Source organism: Perca flavescens, chromosome 8 (genome assembly GCF_004354835.1).
Source record: "Perca flavescens isolate YP-PL-M2 chromosome 8, PFLA_1.0, whole genome shotgun sequence".
In the NCBI taxonomy this organism is placed as follows: Eukaryota; Metazoa; Chordata; class Actinopteri; order Perciformes; family Percidae; genus Perca; species Perca flavescens.
In genome coordinates, this window is record NC_041338.1 from 4,879,200 (window position 1) to 4,898,259 (window position 19,060).

Consider the following 19,060-nt stretch of genomic DNA (forward strand, 5'->3'; position numbering starts at 1 on the left):
GTTAGCACTTCACCAATCAGATTGGTCATGGAGTCCGACTGCGTGCCCTCAGATCGGCCAAAATGAATGCCGACGGCCCCTCGGACGGACGACGGCACCGAACACACCGAACAGACTCGAGTCACCGACCTCGCCAGACTGTCCGACGGCCGATTATCGGGTCGGTGTGTCACTGCCTTAACAGTGTGTGTGTGCTTGACCACACAGCTTTGGCTATATATAACTCATAAGCACTCTGGGCAGGCAAAGAAGGTTTTATTTCCATAGCTTTTTTCACAAACCCGGCGTTCTGCAGTGCTGGCCAAACCCAACGTGCCCAGAATAAGCTACGACACACTGCTCTCTGCTTTGATAAACCAAGGAAACCAAAACAGTGTGTCAGAAATCGAACTCAAGGACCACTACTCTTGGCATAGCAGCAGGGACCCAATAAAGCCTAAATGTCACCCACATTATACATAGCACAAAGAGATGGATGGGAAGGATCAATCACTCATTGTGTGCTTCCAGAGCAAATTAACCTTTAAGTAAATACGTGAAGCCGATGCTTAAACAACACAGAGCTTCTATACATACCTAATAGCTTTTAACATGTAACGCCTTCAGGATTAGCCCTACTGCAATGGCCATCTAAGAGCATCAGACAGTTAACATTTTTCAGGAGTTATCTATACTAGGACATAACTAGGGCTGTGCTCGATTGAAGAAATTCTTAGTCGACTAACACTCGTTCAATTGCATCGACTGATTGATTAGTTGATTTAATCGACAGATCTGTAAATCTGAGTTTCTCCGCAAGGAGTCATGCAAAAGCACCACTTTAATTCTTGTGTTTACCAGAGATGTGCTCGTACTTTTCTTGGAAATAAGTCATTCAGCATGAAAAAAAGCATAAAACGTGACTAATCGACTAAAGAAATCTAAGTTGACTGAGACCAAAACGACCGATTCGTCGACTAATCAACTAAGCGGGAGCAGCCCTGGACATAACATAGATGGTCCAAGTCTCTTCTAAATTGTCCCTTAAGGGACTCAAGAATCCCATCAGTGTTTTACTTACACAGGCCCATCTGTTGCACACCGCCACAGCTGCCTCAGTATCATAAATAATGAAAATGAAATTATGAAATGAAGAACTGATCCATAAAGCTGCACCAAGAGGCACACATGATGTTGCATCCGCTTTAGGGTCGGTCTTTTACACACGTCTGTTCCTACGCCTGAGAAGATGAACTCGGAGCAACAAATTTAAATTTAATGATTTAAGTTTTTTAGGGTTTTTCCTACGTATCGAATTTCAGGACCGACACATGTGACACTTTTTCAAATTTGACATGAGTCGGCGAGAAACGCAGGGTTTTCCCCAAAGAATGTAGTTTCCATTGTGATATGGTTGCACCATTATCATAATCACATGCTTTGTTAATTTTGGATTTAATAAAACGACACACCCAAGTCCACAAAAGAGCTGCCAAAAACATCTGCTCCGTCAAATAAATTACTGACACAATTCCAAATCTATTGTAGAATTTTATCAAAATGTCTTAACAACAGCCCATGCAACATCATATTGATCGTGCAAATGTCATTTTCCTTCCTTTCCTACATGCTGTCTGCCACACGGGATGTTTCACACAAAACTGAGAACGAAGATGGAGAACTGAGATGAACCACCAGATTTGGACCAAATAAAACCATCAGGCAAATAAATGGTAACAAATCATGTAAAAAATAAATAGGTTTATTATAATCCTTTCATAAGAAAACCATGCATGAAGTATCACTTCCATCCAGATCCATTAGCTAGACAAATAGTTGGACACGTAAACATAAGAAAAAAAGCACAGTTTTGAAGTTCCCTTAAAAAAGACAAAATGAGAGCATTGCTTGCTGCCAGGATCTCTTCCTGAAAAGGAGCATCACTGCAGGACGTATTCTACTGAGAAAAGAGGTGTGCCCACAGGAACATGTATGGGCTGTTGTATTACAACTAACACATTAGTGTTCAGACAGAGATGCTCTATCCATTGGAGAACACAATCTTACTCATGATGCTCTTAGAAACACGAATAGACCTTTTTCACGGCAGACATTTTGACATGCCATAGTAAAAGCACAGGTGTATTTATTAATACTAATGATGACTAGATTCTACTTAGGGGAGGTCCTGGTGCTGTGCATACTGGCTCACTGGAATAGCCTACTGGGGCATGAAATATAACTGAGCCATTGTTCATGTTATCTATTTCACCTGTAGGGTTGGGTATCATTTTTTTTCTCAATCATCAGCTACTCCGCTGTGCTGTGAAGTAATGTCTGGATATGTGAGGCAAGCGTCTAGCAACATAGTTGTGGATGCTGCGGTCTCAGCCTGGCAACCTCCGTGAACTTCCAGTCTGGGGAGGAGGGGGGCAAGGGAGACGACTCTCTCCAGTATTTTGAATTTTTACTGCTGTAACTATATTAAACACTAGCTCTCAGTATTACATATTGCACCTTTCAAAAAAAAAAAAAGTGGTTTTGAATAGAGCCATATGTACTGCAGTGGATGGGGGTCCCAGCAAAATGTATTGTAGCCACTTAAACAATTGAAAAAAAAATCTATATCAGTTTAAGTTTACACTATGTTTAGAATTTTTTCATCACTTTACCTTGCTGCAAGACAGCCCTTTCTGATGGGGAACTGAAGTCGGTATATTACTCTTTAAACAAACCAGATTCCTTTGACAAAAACAGTAGTTTGATTTCGGGGGAGTTGCTGGTCTAACGTTACAACTGCCTAACGTGTCGTCCACATTAGTTATATCCGCTGTACGGTTATTTCCAAGCTTAGCACAGCTTACTTTGACTCAGCCAGTGCTAGCGATTACATTATATTCATAACTTAATTGATTAGCTTACTCTGGTAACCCACATCACTGCTGTTTGCTAAGGCTCTAATTACCGACCGAATACAATTCACTTCTTGGATGGGACAACACCTGGAGAAAGGGGAGGAATTTAAATATCTCTTGCTTGACTCTCCGCTTTCTTTTAAAGCTCATATGGATTCAGTTGATTCAGAAAATAAACTTCAGTTGGTGTTGGAGCAGTCAGGCTTGGGAGTGCTGTGTGTATGTGTGAATGTATTTTGTGCTTTGTATTTACTGTTTAACTGTTTTAAGGACCCCCTTCGAAAATGAGATGATTCATCTCAAGGAGTTATCCTACTAATAAATACTTCTATACAATAAAATTAGATTTGCCATCTTTTCTAAACATTTTCAAGCATCTCCTGTAATTTAGCAAACACATAACAACACCAAAGAGCAAGGGGAAAGTATTATTTTAATTCTCACCAGAGTCAGACACCACTGTGTTTCTTATGAAATGGACAGGAAGGAAAAGCAGTCTGGTGAGAGTGACATTCTCTTCTCAAAAACCACTTCGACACAAATCAGAACTTTCTACAGTTACTTTGATGTCTTCCTGATTTTAGCTTCCCAGACGTGCCAGATGGTTTGTTACACAGAACCATCTCACAAGCCGTCACTGGAAACTGTTTCGGAAAGGGCGGGAACTTTCAAAAAAAAATACCTGGCATGTGATTGGATAAAGCATCTGTCAATGATGTCCGCCATTGTTGTTTAAAACGAATAGTCACGGCAGTCACACACCTAAACCACGCCTGTAGCTGTAGCTACTCACTGGATGCTAATTGGTTCGGTCTGCTGCCGTCCGGACAAAAATGCCTGACTTGACAGACCGACAAAATGGATTTTTGTGCAATATGTGATCCCGCAATTCTCGCGCGATATCACGATAATCCAGCTGCCGTGCAAAGTAAGATTTTAGCAGCTTTTCCCTCAATCTTCTCTCGCAAGTTGATCTAAAATGTATATTTTGTGGGGGTTTTGATTTGGAATTCCTCTCCGTGTCTCCCGTGCTGCAGTAGGGACCACAATGGAAATAAGTCTTTGGGCTTTATTGTGTTATTTATGTATTTTTAATGTATGACACAGAGTGCTGTTTCATATTTTTATATTGAAGTGGTCAAATAAAATCAATCAATCAAACAAGTACCACTCTTCCCCTGAATTGTTACTGGTTTTATAAAAAAGAAAGAAAAATAAAGTCTTACTCAATGCTGTTTAATCAGTAATATCTGGTTGCAAATACTGTATAATGTTACCTAATAAAGAAATCACAAACTCATAGGGAACATAAGATTACTGCATACCATGTCATTTCTCACTAAACACTTAAACGCAAGTCAGTAAATAAAAAAAATAAAATAAAATACTTGTAAGAAAATGGTAGTGACTGTGTGACTTATAGGAAGTTGAGGGCTGAGAGACATTATGGATAGAGGAAATGGTGCCAGGAAGGCCCTTCCAGCTGTTTCTCAAGAAACACCAAGGTTATGAACCTTCCAGCTGCATAGTTACAGTTGATACAGCAGTGCATAGAGGACTGACAGACAGGACAGATGAACATCAACAGGTCCATCTCCTCTTTCCAGCTGTTGTCAGAGCAGCAGTGGCCCCGAGGCACAATGATTAACGCCTCAGTCAAATGCTACACAAAACAGATGGTAAAGATGGAAGAGAAGGGCAAAGTCCTCTCTCCTCCTCTCTGTCCGGTAGAATACACAGGAAGGCATGTTGACACACACACACACACACACACACACACACACACACACACACAAACGCAGACTAAAAGGCGGAAGAGCCTTCCGCCTTTTAGTCTGCGTTTTCCCGGGAAGGCTACCCTGGGCGTTCTGGGAAATAAGAAATCATCAATCATCAGCTCTACAAGATGAAAAGCATGCCAACGCAAGAAACATGTAATCAAGACAACTCTTTCCTTCCTTCATTTTAATCATGTCCTCTAAACATTGGACACTCAAGTCAATATCAAACTACCAACACGAGTTCACAAACGGGACATTGTTTACTGTCAACTAAAGAGGAACAGCAATTCCATTAGATGTGACCGTGTGCATCTGTGTGCGTGTGTGTGCGTGTGTGCGCGTGTGTGTGTACCGTACACTACAGATGTGCACGAGAAGGTGCCTTTTCACACATGCGAGCTGTAGGGTCCATGACGACTGATCGAAACATTTCTGGCAAAAAACATTGTACTGGTGGGAGCAGGCATCAAAGCACTCACACACACACATATTGACTCAAATCATAAGCTTCGTCCTTTTCAGAAGGCACAGAGCATCTCACATATCAAAGGTCTCCCTCTAAACACTCAATAGCATCCCTTTCAGCTTGCTACATGAAAGAGAACACAGTGGTGTCTTATAATATGCTGTTTTTCCCATTCGCAGAGACAAACTTCAAAGAGGGCTGATTCCAGTTGGAAACCTTTCACTGTCCCGTTTGCCTGGCGTTTCCTGGTGGTTTCAGTGAGAAATTATTAGAAGGTGGCAGGGTCATTCATAATTTGGCGCACTAAAAACGCCTTAACCGGATTTGCTCTTTCCAGATCTGCCACTTTACATAGCCTACTCTCTAGGGCTTCTCCGACTTCAGTCAAAGAGAGTGTGAATATGTATTGCAAACATCTGGCCAAGTCCTTATCACCATGGAAAAACGTCGAAAGGACAAGCCGGAGTAATCCCTACTCTAGGGCCTGTCCTGTGGTTTAGAAGCCATGTCAAACTGTCAAGTAGTGCTTCTCATTAATAAGAAATTATGGAAAAGCGATGGGCTTGTTTGCCGTCTGTTCCCCACCTTTCATGAGAGCTGGACCTGAGGCTGTTTTGCCTTCGATGCCACGCAGTCTGCTCCACACTTGAACCATGTTGGCAGAACTAAGTAAAGTCAGTAAATTGAATTAGGAACAACACAAATAGAGTCAGACTGGTTGGGTCTGTTTTTTGTTTGTTTTTTTGCTCGCCAAAGCAGACGGAAAGACACAGTAGTATCCTTCTATCATTTATTCTAGTGTTGCACAGGCATGAGAAAGCTAAACATCAGTAGACAGTTACTTTTGCCAGCCATACCAAATTAATGCCATCTTCCCATAAGTTACTAAAATCATTCTGTTTTAAGAAACTGCTGTGCAGTTGGCACATTTCACCCATTGTTTTACAGTGCATTCAAGTTTGAATGACAAAAAAAAACAGAGCAACACATTAGGACTAAAGAGAAAAGCAGTTGGCCAAGCAAGCCACTAGAGAACTGAACCGGTGCCAGTGTACCCACACACATTGGCATGGAGCGATTTCATGCAAAACTGAAGAGAAGATAGGGAAAATTCTTTAATCAGATCAGATATTAAAAGAACACACATAACCTAGATGCCTGAATTATATGATGCCTTCACCCTCTCACACCAATTAAAGTTAGCCATGATCCCAGGAGTGGTCCCAGGGGGGCTCTGATCCTGACATCATACTGTCAGAGGAAGGCATTTCACGATGCCCCAGTGAGAGAGTGAGAGAGAGGTGTTAGTATGTTACAGGGCTGTAGGCAAGACCAACTTAATCGAGTCCAAGTCAAGTCCAAGACCAGGTCCTGTCGAGTTGAGTCAAGACCAAGTCCAAAGGCAGTTGAAACCAGAGCAAATGGAGTCCTGTTCAAGACCATAATAGGCAATGGTGTATATATCCAAATGCTAATATGGTGATTTAGGAGTTCGAATGGACAGAAATATATTTAAACAAAATTGATCTACAGGGTTCAACGTGGGAAGGGGTGTAGAACGTCAAAAAGTACGGGCTTATCTACTAATGTTAGCTACCGACCGTTACCTTGAAACCATCCAGCAAATAGACAGTACCGTAGGGTGATTTAACGTCACCGCTTATTTTGCACACAGTTTAACAACAAAACAAAACGCTGAGTGAACATTACTAGCAATGTTTTTCATGTTGGTTTTGAGCGGTATGTAACGTTAATGCAGCGTGTCGGAGGAATAGAGCGTCTCCTGCAGCGGGGAGTCAGAGGCACCGTCACCGCAGCATTCGCTAACGTTAGCTTCTTGTCTCATCTGGGGTCTGATAAACAGTAAATTCATCAAATTCAGTGTCCATAATGCTATTTTCCAATAAACTGTAGCTTTCATATTTTCATATGACTCTGCAGAGTCGTGTAATTACGACTTTATCACTTTTCATAAACAGCTGAAGGAGCGGCGGTGCGCGGTGTAGATAGCGGAAACCCTGTTGTGCGTCTGCCCTATTTCTGATACCGTGGCGGCAGAAATTTTACCATGGCGGGCGGCCGTCAACATAGAGGAAACACTGTTTAATTACCAATAAACATGTTTACCAACCATTTTTTTGATCGTTCTCAGAGAGAACGGTTCTCAGTTACTTACTGCACCCTGATAAATTGACTTTTTTTCCCCTCAGTATAACCCTCTTGAATTAAAAACCCTTGTCATGACATAAGGGAAACTGGCTGTTAACATTCCCAGCAACAACTGTGAGAAAGCAGCCATAATGTCAAAAACAATGAAAGCGCTGAATGATAACAATGTCACAGAGGTGACATTCCTGGGTGGTAGGGTAGCTGTCACCTTTTCTTTTAGCTTTGGCCCATTAGGGGAGCCTAAAGGCGGGCTTTCTCTCCGACCCAGCTGGTTGTAGAGCACTATTACAGGGAAACAGTTTGGACTTTGACCCCGCAGTCTGCAGTGAGCTGGGAAACACATTTGCACTCTGTATGCTTCCCGTCAATGATACATCCAGCATCCAGACAGGTTGCTTACTATTTAGCCTTTCCCCCCCACTGTTAGTGAGTTATAGCGGTCTAATAATGTGCATTCCAGCACTTGCCAGATTTACCCAGTCTGTGCACAGGTGCTGTGTTACTTTTGATTGGTGGTGGTGGTCCCCTCCATCACTTTTATTTTACCATTACCATTTCTCTCCCTCCTTCCTCCTGTTTTGACAAATGAGCTCACTGTTTTTACAATGATTAGCACTTGAGGGACACATTCACTTTAGCAGTATGTGCAAGGCCCAAGCAGCTTGAATGCTAGTTTGCCTAAAGATAACAAAATACACCACGCAGATCTGACAAATGAACTAAATCGGAGTTCATGCAGAGACAGAGAAAACAGAGGCAGCCATCGTGGAGTCTGTTAAGGCCGGGCTACACACTGGCCGAGTGGCGTGAGCGCGGCGTTTTTGTTGCGTGGCGTTTTCGATGTCTTTACACACCAGAAACGTGTCTGACGCGGCGCTGCTGCTGCTAGCCTTGTCTGTACACATGGATGTTTCCCATTGATTACTGCACTCAAGCAGTAGTATACTTCATGTTAAACATAAATATATACTGATTTGATTACAGCAAAAACAACGTCGGCAGTATTGACAGCAAAATAGGCTACAGAATATTTCGTTCTGTATTGACAGGTGCAATATTTAAAAAAAAAATTGTATTACATTTATATATCTGCCTTTATCTCAAAACCTAGAGACTTTCAAACATCAAAATGTCATTTATTAATATGTATTCGTGTTAAAATGACATATAAACATCTTTTCCTATTCTATTTTGCCTGGAAACACTTCCAACACGCTTGCGTGTCACATGAAAAATAGGCGTTCTATTTTTAGCATGTGCACGTTTTCTGAGACGTGCGTGTCACGCAGGCAGTGTGTACGCTCTAACCTGTTAACATGGGAGCCGAAATCCAAACGGACACGCCACGCAGCTGACACGCTCACGCCAGTGTGTAGCCGGCCTAAAGCCAACGCTCAATGGTGTTTTAAGCCCCTAACGTCTTCTTCCAGACAGCGCTGCAACCGTTGACTTCAAGGCACCTAACCTTAACCCTAACCATAACTATTGCCTAATCCTAGTGCCTTCCAGGCAGCGCTGCCTGGAAGGTAGAGACATTGGGGGCTTAAAACACTGATAAACAAAGCCAACAGCTCAGTTTACATAAAACACCAAGGCAAGTGGTCCAACTAAAGTGCAGACAAAGTTTAATCTAATTCCCCCCTGACAGAAAATCTGTAGTAAAATCAGTAGAATAATGCATAAAATTGCGGCACAGCAACAAAAGGAAACATCTCCCATGACTTAGTCTACACAACAAAAACTAAAGAAAAACTCAGTTTAGGCCATTGAAGCACCACAACTCGACTAATCTGACTAAACGAGGACATGACAGTTAAAACCTGAAAGCAACGTAAAGAAATTGTCATGCGAGCCGTGAGCCAGCACGTTCCCACTGAAGTTGAGTACTGTCTCCTGCACTTCTCTGATGTGAGAGACAACCATTGTACACATCGCATACCTGTGATTGTTCATGGCTACACATGATACCAGAGCAACAGCAGCACACAATGCTTTGAAGAGGACACAGAGCTTAAGAGGCCCTCAGCATTAGGAAGATAAAAAAAAAATCACACCCACCACGTAATCCACCACCTGTCTTCAAAAAGCATATATGCAGAAGCCGAGTGTAATTCGTTGAGAATCCAGGTATACGCATGGAAAGCACTCCGAGCTGGAGATAAACAGCCTACGACTGATTAAAACGGCAAAGCCGTCAGTCTGCCTAAGTAGCTTGGTGTCCTCGACAGTGGGCGGTTATCCTGCGCTTGGCTCGAGGGTATATGAGACTGTCAGAAAGCAGTTAGAGAACAGCCAGCTGGTCTGGCCACAGCATCCTGGGTAAAGAAGCATTTCTATCACTGGAGAACAGACGAGCTCTGCAGAGAGCAGCAAAAAGTCCTCCTGGGGCAACACATGGGATGTAGTGAGTGCTAAGAAGAATGTGGCTGCTCTGAGATCAGCCTTTCTGATCATGTAATGAATGGTAGTCATTGATCATTAGTAGTAGAGCTGCACGATATGAGGAAAATATGCAATATGCAAAAACGTTGGATATCGTGATAACAATATTACTTGTGATCAGGATTCTGCACTTCGACCATGCAACTTTAAAATTTTCTTGGTCAAAATTAACAATTTTTTTTGGGTCGTTTTTTATACTTTTGTCGCTTTTCCTTATGTTTTTCAAGCTTTTACGACGTTTTTGTCACTTTTTTCCCCACGTATTTGAAGTTTTTTGTCTCTTTTTTTTTTTTCAATGTCTTTGTTGATTTCTTCTGCACTTTATTTGAAGTTTGTTTTTTTTCCCATGTTTTTGAAGCTTTTTTCACAGCATTTTTGTCACTTTTTTCAACGTTCTTTTATAAAAAAATTGCTTCGCTAGTAAACATATTGCATCTTTGATGTCATTTTTCAGTTTTTCAAGAATCGGTTTAGGAATTGGAATTGTTTTAAAAGTACCGTTTCGGCATCAGAATCGTAAAAATCCAAACGATACCCAACCCTACTAATTAGTAGGCCTGTCACGATAATACATTTTGCTGGACGATAAATTGTCCCAGAAATGATTGCGATAAACGATAATATTGTCGTTCTGAAACCATTTTCATCTAATATAATGATAATGGCATGATATTGCAGGTACACCTTTTCAAAGATCAATAAACTTTTATTTCTAAAGAATATTTAACACTGGAACTGGAAGACATTTTAAATATCCACAATAAATGAACAAAACAACCAAAAACATTTTATTTATCATGATCATTGCATGATAAATAAAATGGACTCTCAGTCTCTGTTAATAAAAAATGCACTGGAATAAAAACCAAACACAATCAAAAACAATAAATAAAACGGAAATTTTTCTAGCCGCAATAATTTCCATCTAAAAATGATCCAGCTCATTTTTATTTATCGCGCGATTAATTGATTTATTGCATATTGCGACAGGCCTACTAATTAGTAGTCATACTTTTGGATGATGTTAATGCATTATACACCCTAGGGATCTCACATGGAAAGTAGTTTTACACACGCTAACAGAGGAGATTAGTATTTGTATTATTATAAGTTGGTTATAAGCAAACTAAATATTGTCAAGAGAAGAGAGGAGAAGAGCTGCCGGGGCCAACAGGGCTGAAGAGAAGAGTCTATTTTCCAGGGTGGAATGAATAACACACTTGAGTGGTCTATGGAAAGGGGAAAGAGGTCTTTGTGTAACGGCAGAGTCACAGTCACGATGACAATAAAAGTCCCTCTGTCATGGCTTAAAGCTGTTTAACCTTTTGATCCTCTTCCTTCTTAATGTGGTCTTTGGATCTTGAAGGGTCTAGTACAATCCAAAGAACCGGATACCCACAAAAAAAAAAGAAGAATTGAAACTTTTAGCTCTCAACAGCTTTCTACAGAAGGAGTTTACTCAGTAGAAAATGCGGTTTACATTCCCGACATTGTATTCTCTAAAAATGAAGAAATTAAAGTAAGAAAAGAGGCTTTAAAAAGTGAGGCAAAAATAAGCAGAGTGATCCATTATGCAAAAAGGTTAACGTCTGGCCACAACACGGTGAAAACAAGGCAACAAGAGCAATGCAGCGTCACCTTTTTGAGAATTTCCTGTGAGCAAAATGAGCTTTATTAAGCATCAATAAACTGATTTAATAGCAAACAATTAGCAGACAAGGCTTAATCCAAGATTTTAAAATGTGTCCGTCACTCTACTGTCACCATTAAGAGTTAGCCTAGCTGGTAACGAAAACATTGCTGGTAGCCTACTTACAGTATAACAAGAAGAGAAGAGTGAGTAATCAGGGCAAGGAGGAAGTTAAAGGTTCTGACAGGAAGGACTAACTTACTTGGAAATTGTGCAGTGAGCAGTCACTGATTCATTCATCATCTTATTCAACAACCACTGCTGTTGAGCAAGACCCATATACTGTATGTTCTGGTAGGAGTTGTACTTCCAAACTGGGATTTCTGCTCAGCTGTCAACTGTAGAAAGGCGAAGCTGGCTCACAAAGAACGTTTTCTCATTAAGTAGCCTGAGAATAAAACAAGTCTTATGTTCTAGAGCCGGGCAATATATCGATATTATATCGATATCGTGATATGAGACTAGATATCGTCTTAGATTTTGGATACTGTAATATCCTGATATGATATAAGTGTTGTCTTTTCCTGGTTTTAAAGGCTGCATTACAGTAAAGTGATGTCATTTTCTGAACTTACCAGACTGTTGTAACTGTTCTATTAGTTGCCTTTACCCACTTAGTCATTATATCCACATTACTGATGAGTACTTATCAAAAATCTCATTGTGTAAATATTTTGTGAAAGCACCAATAGTCAACACTACAATATCGTATCGATATCGAGGTATTTGGTCAAAAATATCGTGATATTTGATTTTCTCCATATCGCCCAGCCACCCTAATGTCAGTCGGTAAATCTGAAAGCAACTTTGCAAACAGGGTGTCCTGAAACGCCTCACACTCCTATATATCTATCCATGTGTCAAAACAGCGGGGTTCAGCGCCAAATGTTTACAGCGAATTAGACGAAGGCTTTCGTGTGTGTGTGTGGACAGAGAAGGTTCAATCGGTCGCTGTTAAGTCTGTGAAGTTATTGCCACCATGGCACTTGGCACCACATCAGTGTGGGCAGGCAGGGAGCCTGTTGGTAGAGCCGCAGGCAACGAATCAAGAGTGGAAACTCTTCCAGCAGCACCATGCTGCTGCTGGACCATAGCTAACAATTACACCTTTCAACCGCAGGCTCAAAGCACACACTAACTAAAAACGCTTCCATTTCCAGCTCCGCCAAAAATCTGTTTTTGGCGTCGTAGGCTACAAAACCAGCGATACACGCCGACGTTTGGGGTCGAACTGTATCCCCGTTGTCTGCAGTTCAGCCGCCGTCGACCGTTGTTAGACTTAGAGCAGCCACATATACAATGAAGTTGAAGTTTTAACCCACACAGCGAACGTTAAGTTATTTAGCACGTCTAATAAACAGGTGCGGTATCTTTTTCAAATAAATACATTATTTCATTGAAGGACTCTTAAGTGCAACTTCACCTCAAGTTAAGCGCAGCTCCGGAAAAATCAGCGCAGCAACTTGCTCCGCTCGCTCCCGACGTACCGCTCGCTGTTGCTCAACTTGTAGAGAGAGCTGTGGGAGAGAGCCAGATACCCAGCTGTGACCAGTACCGCCGTCAAGCTAGCCTCAGTTACAACTCACGGTTTCAACTTACGGTCTTAGCTTTCAAAATAAACGGACCGAAAGCATTAGCAACCATATAGACTGTATAATATGGCTTGCTCGCAGTGGTGGCTAACATAGACATATTATTTTATTATGGTGGCTAACGTAGGCTACGTTAGCCACCACTGCGAGCAAGCCATATTATACAGTCTATGGTTGACGTCGTCATACTTAGATTATAGTCAGAATATGAACATATAATAATATTAATATACTATTATAATAATGAACTTCTGGACCTTATGTTGTGGGCTACAACTTAAATGGTTCGGCTACAAATTGTTAGCAAATAACAATATTGTAATTGTAGCCTACAATTACAATATTGTTAATATATTACCATTGCACTAGTCTTGCACTAGCCTATATTTATATTTAAATCTTAAATCTCAGACTATATACTGATATTGCACTATTCCTTCCCCTTCCCTCTCTTCAATTGTTATTGTATATTTTTTGTAAATTTGTAAATTCTATTGTATTGTTATACTGTAACAGTATTTTTTTTATATATTTCTTACGGTCCTGTTTTTATTTCTTTATATGTTAAGTGAGTGTTGTACTTTGAGAGCAAAGATTAACCGGAGTCAAAGTCCTTGTTTGTTTAAGATGCTTTGGATTAATTCTGATTCATCCAGGCTAGTGGCAACGGGCACTTTTTGCTGATTAATACCTCCATACAAAACAAAAACAAATAAACGAATACATATACTTTAAGGTGCGTCCATATTAAACTTATACTAATACAAAGACACACATTTTAATGGTTTATAATGTTCTTTTCAAACTGCCTCATAACGGTAACACTGAGCTTTTATTTCTTTAAGCAAAAACATAGCAAGTTCCGGTAGCTTTGCCTGTGACGTGAGAGGAAAACGGCTGTAAACAAACAGTTGAGTAAATAAAGAAATACATAAATAAATTAATTAATGAATGTTTGTCTTTTTTAAATAACGTTTCTATTATTATTTATTGACTATCGTTACCATTTTAATAACATATTCTCTTCTGTATTTAATTGTAGGCTAGAGATTTGTTTTCTTCCTTTGCCAACGTTTACTCCGAGCATCCTTGTTACTTTACACAAGGAATAGTGCAATATCAGCATAGTCTGAGATTTAAGTGCACACAATAAAGTGCGAGACATTTCAGTGCAATGGTGATATATTAATATCAATATCGTTAATTGTAAGGTTGAAATATACATGCCAGCCGAATTTAGCCCCGCTCACAACATTTGAGGTTGGGAAGTTCATGTTATATATTATAATATCGGATGTGGTGGACTAGTGGTTAGAGCTGGGGACCGGGAGGTGGCCGGTTCAATCCCCAGACGGACAGGAAAAAAAATCTGGGGAAAGTGTAAGAGCAGTGCTTCACCACCACCACCACTGAGGTGCCCTTGAGCAAGGCCCTTAACCCCAACCTCTCCACTGCTCAGTGGCCAGCAGATCAGACTGTGGTTGTACTGGGCCAGCTTCCAGGTATGAATGTGTGAATGTGACAGGTCGTTGTTGCAAATGAAAACATGTTCTCAATCGACTTACCTGGATAAATAAAGGTTAAAAGAATTAAAACAAAACCTGTAACTCACTTTTTTACAGAAAGCAAGCCAGCTTTCTAGTTTTGTTTGCTCAAATGAATATGCTATAAGTTAATTGCATGAAGCAGTAATAACCAGGCATCTACTTATCATTATCAGGTTCCACAATGTACCAATTAGGCTCTTATCCCATACGTTTGGCTGTTAAACGTGTATGTAGGCTAATAGCTACAATTTGCCAAGTGGTGTTGCTGTCAAAACATAAACCTGAGGATTTAAAAAAAAAAAAAAAAAAAAAGTAGACAGTAGAGTCAGAAAACAAACAAACAATGTTTAGGATTCTTTTTCTAACTATCCTTAAATTCTTGCATATCATCAGATTGTTGTCCAGCCATGGGGCTGGCATGCCATCCATTCCTCAGACTTGTAATTCCCAGGCACATTACATGAAGTGAGAAAATCAATTATCATCAATACTGCTCCGTAAGGATACAACTATTGCACTGGTCTGGCTGAGAAATTCCCAAGGAAGTTCACAAAGTTCACTTACAACTGTCCGTTATCACATGTGAGAAAAAAAAATTGCATTTCTCATCAAGATGTTGTGGAATATAAACCTATATTGTATCTTCCTTTACCAATCACTATGGTTTTCCTCAGTTGGCCCATATAGATCATTAAGACTGATGTCAATTGATTTACTGAGTTTCCACTTGAACGGACTTGAAACAGCGCCCTCTTCAAGACAAACAAGTTTATGGTTTATGGCATGGCCATGCTGAAGATGATGATGACTGTTCCCTGGTCCCGTTTCTGTGCCTGTGAGTGAGTGGACATCCCCATCCAATGAGTGGGCTACTTCAGCCCATTCTGGTTTGACTGAAGAGGGCCTTAGATTAGATTAGATAGACTTTATTAATCCCAAATTGGGAAATTTCAGAATGTTCAACCCTCCTGTTAAATTTGACCCATTGTCAAAGATTTTTATATCAGAAATAGGAGTTTCTTTCAACCAAATTGCTGAAAAATAACATGGATGCACATTGGATGTTGTATGGAACCAATGCAGGTTAAATTAACGATTACTCTCACTGCATTTTATTTAATTTTATAGCATTTGAAAAAAAAAATTTAAATGGTTTCAAAACAGTATCCTGACTAAACTTTGACATAAACCAGTCTGTGATCCACTCAACATCCTCTAATCTTAACTATTAGTCAAAATAATTCATCATTTTTGCTTTGTTTTACCTCAAAGATTAGGTATAATGTCATAAACTAGGTTTATTGACCATGAATTTAAAAAAAAAAAAACTGTTGAAATAAGTGGCAAAAACATTTTAAAAAGGCGTTGAAAATTTAATTTTGACAAGTTCATGGGCAACGGGAAGACAACACAAGGGTTAACTTCTGTCAAAACAGCGTTTAACAGGTGATGGAACATAGAACTGAGTTTGCTGTAGTTCTTTAACAAAAAAATGCTTTATATGACGTTTCATAATGCAGTTTGTGAATGTTTGCTCTGATCATTTTCAGTCATGTGTCCAGAAGTGAGAGAGGAGGAGAGGTGGACTTGCGTTCTGAATCAACACCCTGCACTGTCTTCCCGAGGAAACCCAACACTCCAGGCCACTGAGACCAATCCAAAGAATGCCAAACACTCAGCAACACAGTCTTACAATTCTGTGGGTTCTCAGCATGGCCGCGCGATATAAACAGTCGCAGGTTTCAACATGAAGCTATTAAATGTCATAACTCTCTCGGAGCCCGCTGGCCATCTTGTTTATCTTAAAAGAAGTCACGACAACTTGCTTTGATTGCTACACTCTCAACTCTTACAATCTTCCACTGCGGCAAACTTTCTGACAAGCTAAATTGACTTCAGTCCGTCTGAAATGGCCTATGGGCCACCATTCGATGTAAGAGGAATGTAATTCCAATGATTGACATGGATTATTAGCTTCAGAGAGATGATGTGCCCGTGGAAAACCCATCAACGCTAAATAAAACGCTGACCCGAACGCCACTATAGTGTATCCACTGTTGGCAGAGGGGAAGATAAAAAAATGTAATCAGCCAAAATGTAAAAAAAAAAGTTTGTTTTGAGCGTATGATTTTATGAAGAATTCACATCAAATCAGTGTGGCGAGAGTTTTTTTTTTAATTAAAAACATAAAAATGTAAACATATACAGTAATTATACAGAAAACACATCTGATTAGATTCAAGTGCTCCACACATTTGACAAGCAGTTAACCATTGAAGATACAAAAAAAAACACTGAGGCCGAGCTTTTCACAGCGGTCCCTTCTTGGTCACGAATGAATGTGGACTAACATTTCTTCAGATTCATTTCAACGAGCTGCAGACGCTCGTTTAAACTTGATCTTTTTTAATAATCAGATGAGTGTGTAAGTGCCTGTGTAGTCACCCTTTTTCACATCTTTGTCTTTAGGAACAGTGCCATCTGCTGTTAAAGAGGTAGAGGGGAGGAGGGACCACACACACCCACACCCCCATACCCCCACCCCCCCCCCCCACACACACACACACACACACACACACACACACACACACACACACGAAAAGTGATCCTCACTATAAGTCACTGCAATGCAGCATAAAAACACCTGCGCGTTGCTCATCTCAGCAGCAACGCCATTTGTCTCGAAGACTAGAGGAGCCAAGTTTATGTCACTTCTCTCTGAGAAGAAAAAAAAAATCTGCCCCCCAAATATCAAGCTAATTACCCAATGGTTTAGACTGCCGAATCTTATATGATGGCTGAACATCGGGGCTAGTTTGTGAACATTCAACAGATGAAATGTGTTAACAGGAACCCTCATACTGTCCATTCAAACAAACAAAACGGGATTTAAAGGGGAACTCTGCAGTTCTTTTTAGCTTAATTTACCATAACTGAACAGCTTCTGAGTCATTGGAATGGTGATTGTACCTTTTTTCGAGTTGAATGGTGGTCATCTCGCTCCCCCCTAGCGGAAAACCACCCTTGCAACTTTTGGCCGGCCTCAGCGTCAGGAAGTATCACGTGATATCAGGTCTCGCGATGTAACGAATTGCTTCACGGCACTTAACACATACGCCCATTCAGGAAACGGCTAACAAGGTAGCGATGGAGTTTTTCACACTGTCGTCATGGCTGAGACGGCAAAAAAGAAGCAGAAAGCATTGTCGGAGGAACAGAGAAAGAGGAAACGGCAGACTGACCGAGCGAGGAGTCAGACATGAGTAAACATCGGAGCTGCCAAATATCTATTCCGAAGCTGTCGGGGGAGCTCTATAGAGAAACCTACGAGCAAAAAGTGATATGGCCAAAACTGCATAGCGCCCCTTTAAAGCACAGATCTGTTATTCCATCTATCTGTATAGTTATGTTAGGACTGGCCAATTAATCAAATTTAATTTTTTTAATATTAAGATTTTGGCTTCCAGAGATTAAGAAAACAGGATGATCAAGGTAACGATTATTGTGCCGCATTCAGTTTCACAATGATGCGCTCGGTGTAAAGTTACTGACTGCAATATGTTGAAATATGGTTTACCAAAAATCTGAAATATAAGTTAGAGTTTCCAGTAGGCTGTGGCAGTGTACTACAACATATTTCATCTAATCTATTTGGGTTTAATGTAGGGCTGGGCGATATGGAGAAAATCAAATATCACAATATTTTTGACCAAATACCTCGATATCGATACCGCAACAATATCGTAGTGTTGACTATTGGTGCTTTCACTTAATATTTACACAATGAGATTTTTTGATAAATAATCATCAGTAATGTTATAATGATTAAGTGGGTAAAGGCAACTAATAGAACAGTTAGAACAGTCTGGTAAGTTCAGAAAATGACATCACTTTACTGTAATGCAGCCTTTAAAACCAGGAAAAGACAACACTTATGCCATATTACGATATCCAAAATCTACAATATCTAGTCTCATATAATATATAAATATAATATTGATATATTGCCCAGCTCTAGTTTAATGTATTGCTTTATTTTATAGATTTAATATGTGTTAAGGAGTTTCCCATAGGTTGGATTTGTTTTTTTAGTTGAGTTATATTTAAAGTTCAAGAATCATATCCAATCAGCTAACCAGTATTATCAGCCAGCGGTAGCCCTAATTCGGTTAGCCGCTCGCTAATGCTTTTCTTCTCTTGGATCCTTCTTTTGGAATATGGTCCGGGAACCTGAAATGGTGCCTTTTATTCCTAAATTCTCGTTACACAAACGGCAAATATCCTTTACCGACATGTTGCTTGCATGCTGAGCTTACGAGCTATGCTTTGCCTGCAGCAGCAGGGTCGGGCTTGTGGTTGTATTTTCATACGCTTCGTGGATCTGATTGGTTGATTTGGCCCGTCTATCACCAACATAGGTGATAGACAGATGGTTCATCCAATCAAAGTATTCCGCCCCTTCCCAAAAGTTCTCCAACG

General features: G+C 40.3%; 1 protein-coding gene across 1 annotated transcript in view; it reads right to left on the reverse strand.

The window, feature by feature from the left end:
- The window catches only part of LOC114559521 (solute carrier family 45 member 3), a 44,746-nt gene extending 31,752 nt beyond the window's left edge, over positions 1-12,994 (reverse strand). Inside the window, exon 1 of the mRNA XM_028584179.1 lies at positions 12,866-12,994. The gene's annotated coding sequence lies outside the window, so the exon portion shown is untranslated. The remainder of the gene's footprint in view (positions 1-12,865) is intronic.
- Positions 12,995-19,060: the final 6,066 nt, after the last annotated feature.